Raw genomic sequence first — 16520 nt, 5'->3', positions numbered from 1 at the left:
CACCCCCCCCTCCCCTTAACCCTCCCCCCCCCCATATATAGTCCTACCTAAAAAGAAAGAAAGAGAAAAAAAAGAAAAGAACCGCCTGGTTGTTGGAAGGTTTCCACATGCTCCATGGGATTCAAAATAAATTTGGTATAATTATTCGTTACTTTCCCCAAGTAACCAAAATCTTTATTGGAGCACTTAAATATGCCATCCTATCTTTTGTAAATAAGGGTGCCAAATATTCAAAAATGTTACATATTTATCTCTTAAATTATAAGTAATTTTTTCAAGTGGAATAGAACCAGCCATTTCATTATTCCAACGATCCATACTTAAATACGAATCAGATTTCCAAGTAACTGCTATAGTCTTCTTAGCTACTGCCAATGCAATTTTTATAAATTCTTTCTGATATTTATTCAATTTAAGTTTCGGTTTTATTCCTTCAATATCACCTAATAGAAATAATACAGGGTTAATGTTGGCATCTTTGTAAACTGAAAGGTAAATATAGATGAAAAAAAGCATTTACACTTTTACTGTCCTCGTGCAACATCTAAGGAAATATGCAGCTTGCAGCAATTCACTGAAGAAAGACACCATCATCAAAATGCTTCAAGCATAAACCTATTTATTTAAGTATAACGTGAGCCTAAGCTGACTGGTAATATCATTAGCTAAAGATGGTGATGGTGTTCCCATTGTCACAGGATGAGGCATGTCAATTGTCTAGGAAACAGCACACAGGTGCCCGTCAATCACCCGTCCAGGCTGCAGAGCACCAGGAAACATGAGGCAGCTCCGAGTAGGGGTTGAGGATTCTCTCAAGGACTTTTTTGGGGAAAAGACAAGGACCTGGGCTAAATCCATGTCAAAGGATATGAAGGTATTGAAGAAAGTGGCTCAGAAGTGAACAGTCAAATATGATTTTATTGAATGGAAGAGCATGAAAGAGGGTCATGTGGTCCCTTCCTGCTTCTCTTTCTTGTGTTCTTACATTCAGAGTAACTAGCAGCTTGAGGATGGAGGGAAGCCAATCTATAAAGGGATAGGATGGGTAAAGAGGGAAAGAGTTCAGAGGAAAAGGGAACGCCGTGGCTGTGTCTCCCTCTGTAGACCTCAGTCTCCACACCCCTGGGCTGTCACAGTGCCAGTCACTCACCAGCCCAAGGCAGTCACCATCAGCTTCCTCTCTCTTACTGATGGATTCTGATCAGTGACCACACATGGGGCTGGAGATTATGGAAAGGACATGGGAGGGGTGGTGAGGGGATGCAATGGAGAATGGAGAGCATAGAGCCATTTAAACAAATAAAGGATGATTAATCAAGCAATATATTTAAAGTTTTACTGAAATATTAAATACAAAACATTTCCTATCTACGAGTTAAAACATGTTTTGGCTTTCAATTTGGTACAGTTAAAGTAGAGCAGTGAAATATGCTCTAGGTGAGTGTGTGTGTGTGTTTCCTCTGGGTGCTCTGGTTTCCTCCACATTCCAAAGACATATGGTTAGAGTTAGTGAGCTAGGGCACGTGAAGTTGGCACCAGAAACATGGTGACACTTGTGAGCTGCCCAGCACATTCTTCACTATTTTAATTGGATGCGAACAATGCACTTCACTGTCTGCTGTGATGGACAGGTGACAAATACAGCTAACATTTCAGTCTGTCTTTCTTTACTGAGGGTGGCAGAGTGGTACAGCCGGTCGAACTGTGGCCTCTGACTGTCAGAGACCTGGGTTCACTTCTGATGCTTGTGTATTCTCCCTGTGACTGTGTGAGTTTCTTCTGTTCCCCCAAAACCACCGTCGTAAATCCCAAAACTGTGTGGTATTGGTCATTGTAAATTTCCCCTAGTGTGCAAGTGAGTGTTAAAATCTGGGGAGCGGGAGGAGGGAGTTGATGCAAAAGTAGGGAGAATAAAAGTGGAAGTTGGGTTAGGTGCTTGATGGCCAAGACAGATGGCAAGTGAAGATCGATTATGAGCTGTGTCTCTCAATGGCTTCAGGGTGATATATAGATTCTATAGAAATATTATATTTAAACATCTTCCAGAAATCATATGAAACTCTGTAGAGTTTTACCTCTTGAAAAATGCCATGGGGTGGAAAAACTAAACATTTTAAAGTTGGAGTCAGGAGAATACAAGCTGAGAGACTCAGAAGGGTGCTACAGGAATAGAGGCTGAGGCAGCCTTGCCACCTGTGGAGAGGTGAAGGAAGAAATTGCATGGGTCATCCGAGCCAGTGGCTTTAGGCTTTGTTAATACAGAGAATGGCTTGTGTAATAAAACATTAAGGTTATCTGGCAAAAGTGCAGAGGAAGGACATTAAATGAGCAGTTCTTCCACTGTTGGCACAGCCCAAATGAAGGTCTCCTGATGTCCTATTCCTCTTTATCGTCCTGGAAAACATGAAGAGCTGATGATGAATAGCAAGCTGTTCTCATCTGTAAACTTGATCTCTGCACCCATCAAAGGTCCCAGGGTTGAGTTAGCTTATTTAGTAGGAATGAAATAGTTGACACACACATCATGAGGAAGATAGATTACAGGCATTTCATTGACTTGGGATCATGCCAAGCTGAGAGAAGAAAGTGACACCAAAGCTGCAGCTATTTTCAGAGGTCCAGTCATGAGCTTTGAAGGTGGATATCACAGCAGTTATTGGACAGGTCTGTCACATAACAGAGTAAAGCTGCAATATTCTGCTCTCTGAATGTTCAAAACCCCAATGTTATCATGCCCAAATCAATGGGTCCTGATTACCATACTCCAAGCCCTGGATCTTGCCCTTCCTTGAAAATCACATGGTTCTGTTCCCCATTTCCTTTTAAGACTTACTGAGTTCACAGGAATATTTATTAACCTATTGTACTAGATAATATTGATAAACAAAGAGAATTAAAATGGTGTGGGGTATTATTTGTATTAGCATCCAATGGTATGGAAAATCTCCAGGCCTGTCTGGCACCACTAAATTACCAAACGTGCTGGAATATCTGAGGTTTACTGCAGTTAGTCTGCTAGCATTTGTGGTTGGAATAGATCATTAAAGTTGTAGATTTTGGGTCCCTATGCTTCTGTCACTTTGGGTATTTACACATTGGCAGACTGTGTGTAAAAGAAACATTTCCTTGAAGATGTAATTAGTATAATGAAAGTGGTTAGAAATGGCATCTATTAAACATGTTAGAACCTTCAGTAAATTAATCAGCAATAGAATTTCAGATTAACACTTTCAAATGCTAATACGTTGAATATACAAAACATCAAGATGGTGAAAGCATGAAAAAATGGTCTGTGATAAATGGTGACATGTCATTGACCATTTTGCTTGTGAAACAGTTGCTGAAGACACAGAAAGGCCTCTAGTGAAATTTGTTGCACTTGAATGTAAATATATTTTGTGCACCACAGTCCTGAGGGACATTCTGCATGCCACAGACCCAAGGACACACCAGACTGCGTAGAGGAAAAAAGAGTTTAAAAGAAGCGAGCAGGAGCAGTCAGCACATTTTGTGCATCACAGTTCCTGAGGAGACATTGGATTGCGTGTAATACCCTGGTTTAAGACCATACTTTATTGCATCAATACAGTTACGCTGTTGGACATTTTATTTTCTGCAGATTTTCTCAAAATACAATTTGTTCCTTTCATTACATTGAACAATTGAGTATTTCTTTTTTTTGCTCTTTTAAATAATAATTCAGTTGATTAAGTTAGGTTTGTTGAAATAGTCAATAGGTTTTGTCTTGCTGACATTTTGGCCAATAAGATGTCCCAGAACATTTTAGAGGGATTCGGGGGTAGCCATTTTTCTGGAGAGAATATAAGAGTTTTGGAGGAAGAAGGAGAAAGAGGGAAAATGGAAATGGAAATGAACAACAAACATGGCAGAAGAATATGAACTCATTTGGAAGGGCAGATACCACTGTCGAAATATCCTCATGCAGACAGTGGTCTCACAGAGAATGTGCAGATAACTTCTAGTTAGCTAGATATCACACAACCTTGGAGACAGTTTGACACTTGCCCTTAGATATTCCTTTGATATTTATTTATATTTCATTTGGACTGTGCTTTAGGCAGACTTGTTCAGTACCATTAGTAAATGAAGTGAAGCAAACTGGATTGATAATGCAATGATTATGCGCTCACAGTAGGCTAATATATATGTGTAATGGGCCTTTTTCTTTTTTGTATTTGTTATACTTCAAAATAATTTGTCCATACAGGTTTAATCTAAGCTTATACTGGTGTGAGTTAAATTATTGCTTCCTGGTGAACAGTAAATTTGCATCGGTTTATCTGTATTCATCCAAATAACAGTCCTACTTTCCCTTAAAGGAACATTCAAACTTTTATGTTTTATGTTTACCTGAATCATAATTATCCTAGATGTGTTTATTTATTAGAAATGGCGTTTTCATTGTTATTCCCCAAGCATTATCGAGTTATGTTAGCTTATATTCACAATGCTACCTAACTCACTACAAACCTACGGTGAGAGGGTTACATGCATATAATTAGGCACTAGGCAATGCCCAATAAAAAGAAGTTAGATTTAAGTGGAGTGGCCATTGTGAGTAATGGCCATTGCATGAATGGACCAATGTTGGAGTGGCGAGTTGAGGCTTTGGTTCATCGTGGAGAGGCATAGGCTGTAGGTAAATTTTAACATTCATTCTTTATTCTTTCTTTCTTTCTCATTGCACATGTAAAGCAGTGAGAGTGCTAGACAGGGTACTGGAAAGTGAGAAGGAAGGGGGACCACCAGTGCCTCTGATGACTACACCGTCCATCTGTAGCTCCTACAACTCTGCGTTAAGGAGTTGGAACTGGAACTGGATGAACTCCAGATCATTCGGGAGGTAGAGGAGTTGGTAGACAGGACATACAGAGAGGTAGCTAAACCCAAGGTGCAGGACTCAGGTGTTATGTTTTGTAACTCCAAAGCATAAGACTAATTGAAAGAAAAAGACCGAGCTGGGGATAGCATGAAGCCTTTTAGTTTTCACTTTTGTGAGACACGCACATATGACAATGTGACGTAATGACATGCCATTCATGTGCTCTTACATATAAGCCAAAATGAATTATGTAAGCAACAAAGAAAGCTGAATCAAGCAACATATATACAATATTATTAAAATCACTGAATTATTAAATTCACAACGGGTAACTGGGTGTCCATCAGGAGAGAGGAAATTCGAGAACAAGATTCCTGGATGTTTTGTTGCCTCCTGGGTGCCAGGGTCGGGGACATCTCAAATTGAGTCCACAACATTCTTAAGTGGGAGGGAAAACAGCCAGAGGTTGTGGCCCACACTGGTACCAGTTACATGGGTACGAGCAGTGATGAGGTCCTGCAAAGTCAGTTCAGGGAGTCAGGCGCTAATTTAAACATAGAACATAGAACATAGAACATAGAATAGTACAGCAAAGTACAGGCCCTTTGGCCCACAATGTTGTGCCGACCCTTGTCGTGGTTTCTCGTTTCTTACAAACAACAAGGAGACGCAGAAAATCCTTCAAGACGTTTTAAACTTTAATTTGCAAATCAAAGCTGAGACAATCAGAAAGATAGTAGCTGACTGCCCATCGAGGCTTGTACACAGCATTTTTTATAGCAATCTCCTATCTTAGCTACATTATCATATCCAGACGGTCTGTCATCACATATCATCAATACATCCGCCCTCGACTTCCACTATTGTTTTACTCCCCAATTTAATTATGTCCTAGCTTACTTTTTAGACCAGGTGTCCCCTCATCCCTAACCACAGTTATTTCTTAATTGGTCTTGCTTTGACATACTGCCACATATTTCATTACCTTACTCGCCACCGTCATCTTCCTACTTGGTTTCATTCTAGTTCTCTTCATGAATTAATAGTGATTAGGTCAAAAGTCATGGCTACATAGTGAATACCCTCTATTCAGCTAGCAGTGGTTAGATAGTAAATATGGAAAATATAATGTGTGCATTTGAGTGAATACTGAAATACTGTTGAGTAAATATTGTAAATACTGTAATACATAGAAAGTACAATGTATGCATTTACATTTTCCAATACCCTCAAACCCTGCCTCCCATATAACCCCCCACCTTAAATTCCTCCACATACCTGTCTACTAGTCTCTTAAACTTCACGAGTGTATCTGCCTCCACCACTGACTCAGGCAGTGCATTCCACGCACCAACCACTCTCTGAGTAGAAAACCTTCCTCTAATAGCCCCCTTGAACTTCCCACCCTTACCTTAAAGCCATGTCCTCTTGTATTGAGCAGTGGTGCCCTGGGGAAGAGGCGCCGGCTATCCACTCTATCTATTCCTCTTATTATCTTGTACACTTCTATCATGTCTCCTCTCATCCTCCTTCTCTCCAAAGAGTAAAGCCCTAGCTCCCTTAATCTCTGATCATAATGCATACTCTCTAAACCAGGCAGCATCCTGGTAAATGTCCTCTGCACCCTTTCCAATGCTTTCACATCCTTCCTGTAGTGAGGCGACCAGAACTGGACACAGTACTCCAAGTGTGACCTAACCAGAGTTTTATAGAGCTGTATCATTACATCGCGACTCTTAAACTCTATCCCTCGACTTATGAAAGCTAACACCCCATAAGCTTTCTGAACTACCCGATCCACCTGTGAGGCAACTTTCAGGGTTCTGTGGACACGTACCCCCAGATCCCTCTGCTCCTCCACACTACCAAGTATCCTGCCATTTACTTTGTACTCTGACTTGGAGTTTGTCCTTCCAAAGTGTACCACCTCACACTTCTCCGGGTCGAACTCCATCTGCCACTTCTCAGCCCACTTCTGCATCCTATCAACGTCTCTCTGCAATCTTTGACAATCCTGTACACTATCTACAACACCACCAACCTTTGTGTCGTCTGCAAACTTGCCAACCCACCCTTCTACCCCAACATCCAGGTCGTTAATAAAAATCATGAAAAGTAGAGGTCCCAGAACAGATCCTTGTGGGACACCACTAGTCACAATCCTCCAATCTGAATGTACTCCCTCCACCACAAACCTCTGCCTTCTGCAGGCAAGCCAATTCTGAATCCACCTGGCCAAACTTCCCTGGATCCCATGCCTACTGACTTTCTGAATAAGCCTACCGTGTGGAACCTTGTCAAATGCCTTACTAAAATCCATATAGATCACATCCACTGCACTACCCTCATCTATATGCCTGGTCACGTCCTTAAAGAACTCTATCAGGCTTGTTAGACGTGATCTGCCCTTCACAAAGCCATGCTGACTGCCCCTGATCAGACCATGATTCTCTAAATGCCCAGAGATCCTATCTCTAAGAATCTTTTCCAACAGCTTTCCCACCACAGACGCTTATAAGGCTCACTAGCCTATAATTACCCGAACTATCCCTGCTACCTTTTTTGAACAATGGGACAACATTTGCCTCCCTCCAATCCTCCGGTACCATTCCCGTGGACAACGAGGACAAGGATCCTAGCCAGAGGCTCAGTAATCTCTTCCGTCGCCTCGGGGAGCAGCCTGGGGCATATTCTGTCAGGCCCCGGGGACTTATCTGTCCTAATGTATTTTAACAACTCCAATACCTCCTCTCCCTTAATATCAACATGCTCCAGAACATCAACCTCACTCATATTGTCCTCACCATCATCAAGTTCCCTCTCATTGGTGAATACCGAAGAGAAGTATTCATTAAGGACCTTGCTCACTTCCACAGCCTCCAGGCACATCTTCCCACCTTTATCTCTAATCGGTCCTACCTTCACTCCTGTCATCCTTTTGTTCTTCACATAATTGAAGAATGCCTTGGGGTTTTCAATGGATGTTCAGGGATGTAATCTCAGGACTGCTACCCATGCCTCATGCTAGTGAGACCAGATGAGGAGGACCATACAGTTTAACACTTGCCTAAGGAGTTGGTTCAGGAGGGAGGGCTTCACATTTTTGGACCTTTAGGCTCTCTTCCAGGTAACATGGGACCTGTACAGAAGGGACATTTTGCATCTGAACTGGAGAGGGACTAATATCCTTGTGTGTAGGTTTGCTAGTGCTGCATGAGGGGGGTGGGTGGTGTAGTGGGATGGGAACCAAAGTGCCAGAACAGATAGCGGAAATGTGGAGAAAGATGCTGTTAAGCCTCTATGCAAAGTCAGGAATCAAAAAGTTGAGCATGGTAAAATTAATGTTCTGAGCTGCATATATTTCAATGCAAGGAGTATGGTAGAAATGTGGATGTGCTTAGGGCATGATTAGCATGTAGAATTATGGCATTGTAGCCATTAGAGAGTCTTGGTACTGGGGAGAAACAGGACGGACAGCTCAATTTTCAGAGCTTCCATTGTTTTAGAGCAGAAGGGATTAAAGGAGGAGAGGTGGCATTAATATTAAGAGAAAACGTCATGGCAGTACTCAAGTCAGGACAGACCGGAGAGCTCACCTAGTGAGGCTTTATGGATAAAACAGAAGAATAAAAAAGATATGACCACATTAATGGGATTTTATTATAGACCACCTAACAGTCTATGGGATTTAGAAGAGCAATTTTATAGAGAGATCGCAGATTGTTCAAGAAACGGTGAAAGCGGGTGATGTTAATTTTTCATATTTTGACTGGGTCTGCCATACTGTAAAAGGGCTGGATGCGAAAAGGTTTATCAAATCTGTTCAGAAAGGTTTCCTTAGTCAGTACCTAGAAATCCCAATGAGAGAGTGTGTGATCTCCTATTAGGAATTGAGATAGGGCAGGTGACAGAAGTTTGGGTAGGGGAACACTTTGCATCTAGTGATCATAATGCCATTAGTTTCAAAGTAACTATGGAAAAACAGGTCTAGTCCTTTGGTTGATATTCTAAATTGTAGAAAGGCCAATTTTGATAAGGAATGGCTCGCATTCCATGCTCAGATCACATCTTGGAAAAACTGATCACTTTGCTGTCCTTCTCCTATCTGCAATTAGACGAGACTAAAGAACCGAACTCCAGAGATTAGGACAACAAAGAGGAGATCATGGGAGGCAGAGGAGTGGTGATGGGATTGCTTCAAGTGGATGGGGCCGTGTCCAAGGACTCATCTAGGGATCTGAATGAATACACTATGGTTGTACTGGACTTTATTAAAACAGCTGCATCCAGCCCAGAAGGGGTACCTGATGAAGTACTAAAGACCTGTGCTGATCAACTGGCTGGAGTATTCACTGAGATCTTTAACGTTTCATTGGTTCTTTGTTCACCTCTGGAACATCTGGACAGCAAAGGTAAGTATATCAGGGTGATCTTTATCGACTACAGCTCAGCATTCAATACCACCATCCCCTTGAAACTAATCTGTACGCTCCAAGACCTTAGCCTGAATACCTCCTTGTGCAATTGAATCCTGGATTTACTCACTTGCAGACCTTAGTCAGTTCAGATTGGCAGCAACATCTCCTCCATGATTTCCGTCAGCACAGGTACACCACAAGGCTGTGAGCTTAGCCCCCTGTTCTACTCGCTTTATACTGATGACTGTGTGGCTAAGCACAGCTCCAATGCCATATTTAAGTTTGCTTCAATACCACTGTCATAGTTCAAATCAAAAGTGGTGATGAATCAGTGTGTAGGAGAGAGATTGAAAATCTTGCTGAATGGAGCAACCTTTTACTCAATGTCAGCAAGACCGAGGAGTCGATTATAGACTTTGGAGAAGAAAACCAGAGATCCATGAGCCAGCCCTCCTTAGAGGATCAGAGGTGGAGAGGGTTAGCAACTGTAAATTCCTTGGTATTATTATTTCAGAGGACCTGTCCTGAGCTCAGCACTTACGTGCAGATACAAAGAAAGCATGACAGCACCTCTACTTCCTTCGGACATCGCAGAGATTCAGCATGACATCTAAAACTCTGACAAACTTTCATTGATATGTAGTGGAAAGTATATTGACTGGTTGCATCACAGCCTGGTATGGAAACACCAATGCTCTTGAATGGAAAATGCTACAAAAAGTAATGGATACGGCCCAACCTATCACAGGAAAATCCCTCCCAACCATTGAGCACATCTACATGAAGTGCTGTCGCAGGAAAGCAGTAGCAATTATCAGGGACCCCCAGCACACAGGACATGCTCTCTTCTCACTGCAGCCACGAGGAAGAAGGTACAGAGTCTCAGGATTCACTCCATCAGATTCAGAAACAGTTACTACCACTCAACCATCAGGCTCTTGAACCCAAGGGCATAACTTCACTTGCCCCATCATTGAATTGTTCCCACAACCAGTGGACTAATTTTCAAGGACCCTTCATCCCATGTTCTTGCTAATTATTACTTATTTATTCACCATTCTTATTTTTTCTTTTTGTATTTGCATAGTTTATTGTCTTCTGCACTCCGGTTAAACACCCTAGTTGGGTGATCTTTCATTGATTTTGTTATGATTATTGTTCTATAGATTTATTGAGTATGCATACAAGAAAATGAATCTCAGAATTGTATATGGTGACATATATGTACTTTGGTATTAAAATTTACTTAGAACTTTGAGCTTCGAATGTTCCAATATGCTTGTCTACAGCATTTCTGTTAAACAGAATTTGGCACAGAAATAGTCACAATCATGTCCTGTTTCAAATAAATCATTTTAATTGTTTAGTGTAGTGCTATATGTCTGAATTTCAATGCCTATCCAAAGTGGTATAGATTCATGATGGCATTTACTACTGTAACTTACATTGATATTAGCTAGCAGTAAGACTGGCTCCATGTCACCAAGCTCCACTATGTCTCAAAGTGAAAAGAACCAGTACTACAGGCACCTAAGGTCTGAGACCAAGCAGAAAACCTATAACCTCAAGAACGGATGGGTGGAGAGACCACAAGAGGCTTAATAACTAGATAATAACCATGATATGAGGATATTCTTCAGTCTAGGGTCCAAAAACCAAAGCGTTCATGGCACTGGAAAACAAGAAGTAGATGAACTCATCAAGGATGGAGAGAAGTAGTTAATAGCAAGGAGCACATTCTGCCTACGGATATCAGTCTCCTGCACAAAAATAACACCCGCATGAAGTGTTTTTAATTTCTTAAAAATCTTTCTGCGCTTAGTAGGTTGGTTCATACTGTTCAGATTTCAAGATATTATATTAAATTTATTAAAATCCATATTTAACATTTAATTTAAAAATTTTATAAAGTAAGCTAATGCACAGGTGCAAACTAAATTCGAAGAAAAAAACAAAGCATGACTCTATCAGAAAGAAAAACAAGATAATTGACAAAAAAAAACCTCTCAGGACTGCTCAGTCACAAAAAACTAATCTAATAAATTTACCTCCCTCCCCCAAAAGCCCGGAAACCATCCAATAGACAGACGGCATGCTACACTAATAACCCTTGACCCCGTCTCCAGTTAGCAGCCCCTGCTTACAAAGTAACACGTTGCCACCACCAAAAAGACATAAAAAAGGGTACATAAATAACAAATTCCAAATATTTTCATACTATGTCTAACAATAGTTAACACCGAACTAACGACGGCCATCTTAGATTCATTTAAAATACGTAACCATGGTTCTGGTGACATCATCAGCAGAATGGCAGCTTAAATCAACAGCTCCTCTGGAAAAACGCATATTTTGTCCCGTTAATCCATCAAATATAAGATCTTTCGAAAATATCTGAATTGATAAGTGGGGCAAAAATGGGGAGAAAGAATGGAGATAAAAAGCACCACTGCGGAGCCTATGGAAGAGAGAGGTACAGGGTGCGGCTCTCCTACACGTGCGCGTGGCGGCGAAGCTGACAATGAGCCTCATGCAGGCGGAGCGGCAAATATGATAAGGATTCTGGAAGAGATAAGGGAAGTCCAAAAAGATATAAAGGAGCAACTCAATGATATAAAGTCAGAGCTGCCAATGTCAATCAGAAAATAGCAGTGGCAGAGACTCAAATTGAGAAGGTGGAAGATCACGTGCAAAACGTGGAACAGATACTAAGTAAGACGATAAAAATATTAAATCAACAGGAGAGTAAATTGCTTGACCAGGAGGGAAAATCGCGACAGAAAAATATCAGGATTTATAATGTTCCCGAAGGAGCGGAGGGATTGTGGATGATGGACTTTGTAGACAAGCTGCTGCGGGAAGCACTGGAGATTCCCCAGACTATGGAGATTGAAATTGAGAGGGCACATCATGTGCTCGTCCAGCGGCCTCCCAGAGACAGACAAAGTAAACAGCGCTCAATAGTACTTAAATTCCTTCAATTCAAGAGCAAGGCGGAGATTCTATGAAGGGCCTGGGGTAAGAAGAAGGTTTTTTGGAACAGGAAGTTAATATACTTTGATCATGACTCCCCTCCCCGGTGGTCCTACAGAAATGGAGGGAATACTGTCCATTAGCGTGTCCCGAGCTGCATGGGAAATAGTAAGATAACCGAGAAAGCAGGGGACGGGAGCAGGACGAGAGAAGGATATTAGGAAGAGACTGTCAGTTCTCCGAGGGCAGCCCTCACCTCCTCCAGAAGCGCCATAAAGTTTGGCTAACTTTAAAAGTGCTGATAAACTAAATGGAAGCAAAAGTAGATGGTGATATACTTATCTCGGGAAATACGTGTTAGGCGGGAAGAGAAGATGGCGGCGCAACGCAGCTCACAGCGGCCACTCCAGTGATGCTGTCTGTTATTTGTCAAGTAGAGTGCTGTGTACAATCCTGGTTTGATGGAGACGGATGTAAGAGCACAGAGGAACATCTGGTGAAACTTCTGAAATGCCTGTTTCGCTGCCGCTGCTACTGTGTGGTCCAGAATCTCCGGAGGAGAAGGCCCCGAGTCCTCAGCTTTGCTTGCTGCTTGGCAGCTGGGGCGGGGTCAAAGCGCTTGGCAGAGGATGTGTTGGAGGGGCTGGTCGGAGGTTCGAAGTTTTCGGACGGACTCAGAGTTCGCTGCGGTCAGGTGCTTCCAATGGTGCTGCATCAGCAAGCTGGCGGCGCTTGGAGGTTAAATGGCAGGGAGAGTTCCTCCCTTCTGCTGCCTGCGTGAGATGATGAGTCTATCTGGACTTTGAGACTTTTTTTTACTGTGCTCATGGTCTGCCCTTTATCAAATTATGGTATTGATTTGCACTGTTGTAACTGTATGTTATAATTATGTGGTATTGTCAGTTTTAGTCTTGGTTTGTCTTGTGCTTTCTAATGCATGCATTTCTAAATGACAATAAATGAGGACTGATTGTCCCCATAATCTAATCTAATAATGTGGATTTTATATTACTCAGTTTTTAAAAATTGATTTATTCATTCCTTTTTCCCCACCTAAATGAGAATACATACTTGGGAGGAATACACAGGGAAATCATTTCTGTGTAATGGACATAGTTTTTTTAACTTACCTTTATAGGTACTGCAGCGGGGGCCCTCAACCCACAGGTAGGAGGGGCTATCCCCCACAGCTAGACTTTTCTTCTAGCCCAACCCAGGGTCATCTAGAGACCCCAGCCTTGGAATCACACCTTCCTTACCTTTTTTTTATTATTTGCATTTCTTGGCTCTTATTTGTTCAGGGAGTAGATCGATTAAGTTATATTCTGCAAATTTCAATGATATACTAACAGATAAATACACATGGATAAGGACAAAGTAAAATTCATCTCTTTTAATGTCAATGGGCTATTGAATCCAGTCAAGCGCAGTAAAATTCTATCAAAAATGAAAAAAGAACAAGGCCATGTAGTATATTTACAGGAATCACACTTAAGTGATAATGAGCATGGAAAATTAAAGAGAATGGCTTCACTAATTTGTTTTTCTCCTCATATAAATCAGGACATAGAAGAAAAGTTGCTATTCTCATCTCAAGTAAGCTAAATGGGAGATAAGGAGGGCAGATATATTCTGGTAAGGGGGAATATAGATGGAAATCCAGTTACTTTATTGAATATATACGCACCCCCAGGAAGTGATAGTAGTTTCTTCCAGAAAATTACTAATATTATGGTAACGAAACAGAAGATCACTTGATATGTGGGGGAGACTTAAAGTTACAATTACAACCAAGGTTAGACTCTTCCAATAGAAAAACTTATGAAACAAAGTCCTTACAGAAGGAAGTTAACACTCTTTTTGAGGATGTTGGTCTTCTGACATTTTCTCTGACAGAAGGGATTACACTCATTATTCTGCCCGCCGTATAAACAAGAATAGACTATTTCATAACATTTAGAAAAGATAGAGACAACATAATCACCTGTGGAATTGGGACAATAGACGTAAGTGACCATGCACCTATATATTTATCTGTTGATTTTGACCTCCAACCAAAGAATACCATTCGGAAACTAAATTCAAGTCTACACAATGATCCCTATTTTAAGGAACAAATTAAAAAAGAAATTGGTCTTTACTTAGAATTCAACGATAATGGAGAGGTTTCACCTCCCATTCTATGAGATACTCTGAAGGCTGTCTTAAGAGGGAAAATTATAGCGATATCTTCATATAAGAAAAAAAATAAGGAATAGAACATTAGAGGAATTACAAAATAAGCTGAAAGAACTAGAAAAAAAAGCAGAAATTGAGTTTGGCACAGGATACACTAGAGGAAATTTTAAAAATTAGGAATGAAATTAATAGTTTGGCTACACAAGAAATTAGGAAAAAATTAATGTTTCTGAAACAGAGACACTATGAAAGTGGATCTAAATCTATGAAAATACTGGCGTGGAAACTGAAAAAAAAAGATAGAAAATACAATTCATAGAATAAGGGATCCAAGAAGATAAGTGATAAAAAATAAGCTAAGTAAAATTCAAGAAGCTTTTGAAATGTTTTACAAAACTCTGTATTCCAAAGTTCCAGGGGGAAGCATAACCCAAATTGACACCTTCCTGAATTCTTTAGAGTTACCCACTTTAAGCAAAGAACAAAATAGTACGATGTCTGCTGACATAACTGAAGCTGAACTAAAAACTGCAATTAGTAGGCTTAAATTAAGCAAGTCACCAGGATCAGATGGATATACGGCAGATGGTATAAAGAGTTTAGAAGTGAGTTAATTCCTATTTTACTCCCCACACTTATATGGGCCTAAGAAAGGCGCAAATGCCACCCAGCTGGAAGGAGGCGATAATCTCAGCTATACCGAAAGAAGGCAAGGATAAAATGGAATGTGGGTCACTTAGACCAATATCTGTTCTTAATGTAGATTATAGAATATTTACTTCCATCATGGCCAAACGATTAGAAGAGTTTCTACCCACACTGATACATAATGATTAGACAGGTTTTATACAACAACGCCAAACACAAGACAATATACGAAGGACACTTCACATTATGGATCACGTTAATTGGCAGTAGAGGAGACCATGTATGGACATATCTGAATGGGAATGGGAAGCAGACTCGAAGTGGGTGGCTACTGGGAGATCCTGTCTGTTGTGGTGGACGGAGCAGAGGTGCTCGACGAAGCGGTCCCCCAACCTGCCATGATGAGGCTAAACTCAGATTGGAGGAGCAACACCTCATATACCTTCTGGGTAGTCTCCAGCCCCTTGGTATGAATATTGAATTCTCCAACTTCCGGTAAGTCGCTCCCCCTCCGTTCCGCTATCCCTATGTCACTCTGCCCCCTCCCCCAGCTGCCTATCACCTCCCTCATGGTTCCGTTCCTTCTGCTTTTATTGTGTTTTCACCCTATTCCTTCTTCACCTTTCCTGCCTATCACCTCCCTGCCTCCACTCTCCCACCCCTTTATCTTTCCCCTTATTGGTTTTTCACCTGGAACCTACCAGCCTTCTCCTTCCACCCTCCCCCCACCTTCTTTATAGGGCCTCTGCCCCTTCCCTCTACAGTCCTGACGAAGGGTTCCGGCCCGAAACGTCGACCGATCTTTTCCACGGATACTGCTCGACCTGCTGAGTTCCTACAGCATGATTTGCTTTGACTTTTCCCATTGAGCAGCAACTACTTAAATCTAAAAGTCAATATTATATACATTGAGACAAGTCAGGCAAATTATTGGCTGGTCAGTTAAAAGCAACTATGGCTAGAAGACAGATACTGAAATTCAAAGACCTGATAGAACCGAAACGGTAGATCCTTATGAAATTAATAAGGTATTTATGGATTTCTACTCTAACCTTTATAAATCTGAATTTTGAGACAATATTACTTTTATGAATAGATTTTTGCAAAAATTGAATATACCTAAAATTTCTATCCAAGATATGAATACATTAGATGCACCTATTAAACAAGAGGAAATGACAAGGTCTATATCCTCTTCCCAACCAGGTAAGGCTCTGGGACCGAATGGATATACAATAGAATTTTATAAGACTTTCACTGAAATACTTACACCTTATTTATGTCAATTTTTTACTGATTCTATATCCTCTGGGAACCTCCTGAAAACATTTTATGAAGCATCAATCTCACTAATTCCTAAAAAAGAACAAGATTTATCTGAATGCACTTCCAATAGACCAATCTCTTTACTGAATGTGGATTTTAAAATTTTTTCTAAGAGCTTGGTTAATAGGTTTGAG

This window comes from Mobula birostris, chromosome 3, assembly GCF_030028105.1.
Source record: "Mobula birostris isolate sMobBir1 chromosome 3, sMobBir1.hap1, whole genome shotgun sequence".
NCBI classification, from domain to species: domain Eukaryota; kingdom Metazoa; phylum Chordata; class Chondrichthyes; order Myliobatiformes; family Myliobatidae; genus Mobula; species Mobula birostris.
The sequence above is the reverse complement of the archived record's forward strand: the minus strand, read 5'-3'. Positions refer to the sequence as shown.